The sequence below is a fragment of the Lissotriton vulgaris genome, chromosome 7, assembly GCF_964263255.1.
Source record: "Lissotriton vulgaris chromosome 7, aLisVul1.2, whole genome shotgun sequence".
NCBI lineage: Eukaryota > Metazoa > Chordata > Amphibia > Caudata > Salamandridae > Lissotriton > Lissotriton vulgaris.
In genome coordinates this window covers 851,689,101-851,692,588 of record NC_141695.1, presented here as the reverse complement: position 1 = coordinate 851,692,588, position 3,488 = coordinate 851,689,101, and the positions used below count along the sequence as shown (strand labels likewise).

The window sequence follows — 3,488 nt, the reverse complement described above, 5'->3', positions numbered from 1 at the left end:
GCATGCACTCTCTGACCCATCCATCTCCATGCTCCTCTCCTCACGCATCTATGCACACACCTGCCCATCCACTCTGCCAATCATTCATCCTTGTCCTCACTCATCCATCCATCCTCCCCCTCTCTCTCCATTCCCCCCTCACCCAGCCACCCATCCCTCCATCCACCCTTCACCCACTCATCCATCCACTCATGCACTCATGAATCCATCCATTGACCTCTCACCCACCCCTTCACTCCTCCATCCATCCCCCGTCCATCCACCCTCCTCAATCACCCATCCATCCCCACATCCACCCTTTCACTCATCCATCCATCCATCTACCCTTCCAACCATACACACATCCATCCACTCCCATCCATCCCTCCACTCATGCATCCATCCTCTCTCCCACCATCCATCCACCCCTTCACCCATCCATCCATCCCCTCACTCATCCATCCATCCCCCCCTGCAAGTAATTCAGAATCGCCTGCAGGAGGAGCACTCTCTTCAAGATGTAGTTTTCAAAAGTGCTGTCAAAGGTTCTTCAACAGCTCTGCCGCCAAGGGAAGACTCTTTGTTGCAACCTCCAGACGCATGCAGAATACACGGGCATCTGTATGTCAACAAAGTAGCAGGGAACGTTCACATCACAGTTGGCAAGGCAATTCCACATCCACGAGGCCATGCACACCTGGCAGCACTCGTCGGTCACGAGACATACAACTTTTCTCATCGAATTGACCATATGTCATTTGGAGAGCCGATTCCTGGCATTATTAACACCCTTGATGGAACGGAAAAAATCGCCTCAGATCATAACCAAATGTTCCAGTATTTTATCACAATTGTGCCAACAAAACTCAGAACATTCAGAATCTCATCTGACACTCATCAGTTAGCAGTGACAGAAAGAGAACCTGTGATTGATCATGCATCAGGCAGCCATGGCGTATCAGGCATTGTCATGAAATATGACATTAGTTCACTAATGGTGACTGTGACAGAGTCTCATATGCCATTTTGGCAGTTCTTAGTGAGACTGTGTGGTATTATTGGTGGAATTTTCTCAACAACGGGCATGCTGCATGGAATGGCAGAATTTATTGTAGACATCGTCTGCTGTCGTTTCAAGCTAGGAGCTTACAAGCAACCGACTGTTCCACTGCACCATGGAGACACAAATAACCACATACTTCTACTTGAAGAAAACAGTACGCATTGAATACACCTGGAACCATGTTCCAATTGTTGTGATGAAAGCCACATTTTATTTCAATAAAATACCAAAAACTTTGTGCAGTATATTTCGGAAAATGAAAAAGTACAGGCTTTCCATTAGAAGATAAAGCACAGCAAATCAACCCATAACAAAAATAATCCTGTTGTGAAACAGACCTTTTAATGAAATTAATGCAAATGGTCACACTTTGAAAAAACTTGCATTTCACCTTAAGTTTTTCGATCAGTAGCAGAGGCAGCGTTAGGTTTGGGAAATGGTATTAGTCTCCATCCCTCAACCAGAATGTGCCTTTTACATTGTTCTTTCTTTCTATGTGTCTTCGTAAGAAATCAATTGAAAACATCACACGTCTATTTGTACCAAGGCTCAAGGAAGCACTGCCAATTCAAAAGCGAGAATTAAAAGGAGCTGAATAGACCAAGATCACACAAGGCCGACTAGTATGGAACTTGAAGCTTTCACCATATTGGGCTATATCTTCAGTGACTTTGTCCTATATTTGCTGCATACAGTTGTTTCAAAGCGATTGTTGTTATAAACTGGAAACGCACTTTTGAGTTACTGAATGTACGAGGATGCACACTGCACTAGAGAACGTTGCAGTGGTCGTATGAACATGTACATTTGTATTAAACGTATTGCTATGTGAGTTGTGTGGGATATACCATCGGGAAGTGAAATATTTAAAATGGTTTGAAAAGGCTTTTTAACTGGCTGTACTAGCACATCGAAACAAATGATTTTTGTACCATCTTTGGAGTAAATATGACATCGAATTAAAGAATGTTAAGACTCCCGACCCCCTCACTCCCACCCCCCTTGAAAAGCAGGGGCCCTGGGCCAGAGCCCACCCCGCCCGTGCCTCAAACCCTCTCTAGGGAAACCTTCTCTCCCTTCTGGGAAGAGCTAACTCTCCCAGGAGGGGGCCAATTCACGGGACAGCTTCAGCTGCAGTGGGAGGCAAGAGGTCTCCTCTGCTAAAGCTGAAAGCGTGTCTGTTTGTTTGCTTTCCTTTTTAGCAGAGGAGACTCCTTGTCTGCACTGCAGCCAAAGCCATCAACTCCATGAATTGGCCCCCTCCTGGGAGAATCACCCAGACAAAGGAACGGGCTCAAGGGGAAGATGGGAGTGGAGCGCGCCCCCCCTGGGATGGTGCTGCGCCCCCCACCAAGGGGGGCGCGCCCCACAGTTTGAAGAACGCTGCTCTAGAGTTTAGCCTAAAGACTGCTCTTGTCCATGCTACTAGGATAGCTGGTCTATAAGGTTGACTTACAACCAATCATCAATAAGGGTCGTTTGGAATGATACATAGTGATCACTAGAATAGTGAGCACTGCATATCAGGCCAACTTCTCACATTGGTGAGCAGCGGTTGGGATTTGAGCTTGCTGTTGTTTTACCACACGTATCCTAAGAATATCATTTGAAAGATCACATAAGTACCAAGGTACATATAACTTAGCTTAGAATACTCTGAGTTCTACTGAACCAGCTGTTGTAGTTCAACAGGGCTTAGCACACCCTGACTACAACTCTTAGCAAGGGATCAGTAGGCAAACAAATAGTGTAGGTAAGTGCACCACTTACACCTCACTAGAAAAGCATGTCAGACAAAGGAGGGAACTCAGAGGTCCCCTTGTGTCAGTTGACCCTCCACAGGTCATATCAAGATATGCAGCTCTTAGCTTCCAGGAGATGAGACAAGTGTGTACCTCCAGGAAGCTAAAACAGGGTTCTAACCCTGCAATCCCATTCCTGATTGGTCTCTTAGAGACGTATGATGCCAGGAGGGCTTCTAACACAGGCCCTCCTAATCCAGATGGGAGCATGCCCCCCTTAGAGGGAACCCTTGGGGAACCTGACCTCCACCTCAATGGAACAGTTAGTGAAGGAGAGGAAGAGGATACAGAGTTGTCAGGGGATGAGGCAGAAAAGGGTCAGGTAGAAGTCAGTAGACTCATAAGGACCAACTTAAGCAGGCATGAGAATGGACTTGGGGGACCCCCAGGGCCACTCTCAGGCAGGCTTAACATTGGGAGTGGACGAGTTAGGTCTCTATCCAGAGGCTCTAACAGATCCATTCGAACCAATGGCTCTCAGACCTCTTCTCACAGAGGGATGACATCCCCTCAGAGGAGAGAGCATGAAGCAAAGATGAGGGAAGTCAATCTGAGGATTGAAAGGGAAGAACTTGCCCTGGCCAAAGAGAGACTTGCCTTTGCTAAAGAGCAGAAATTGAGTGGGGCAGAACCCACTGGTGGCA

The 3,488-nt window shown here is 46.8% G+C and overlaps 1 pseudogene; it reads left to right on the top strand.

The window, feature by feature from the left end:
• Nucleotides 1-451: 451 nt before the first annotated feature.
• On the top strand, nt 452-1,207 carry LOC147702555 (endoplasmic reticulum-Golgi intermediate compartment protein 2 pseudogene; annotated as a pseudogene).
• Nucleotides 1,208-3,488: the final 2,281 nt, after the last annotated feature.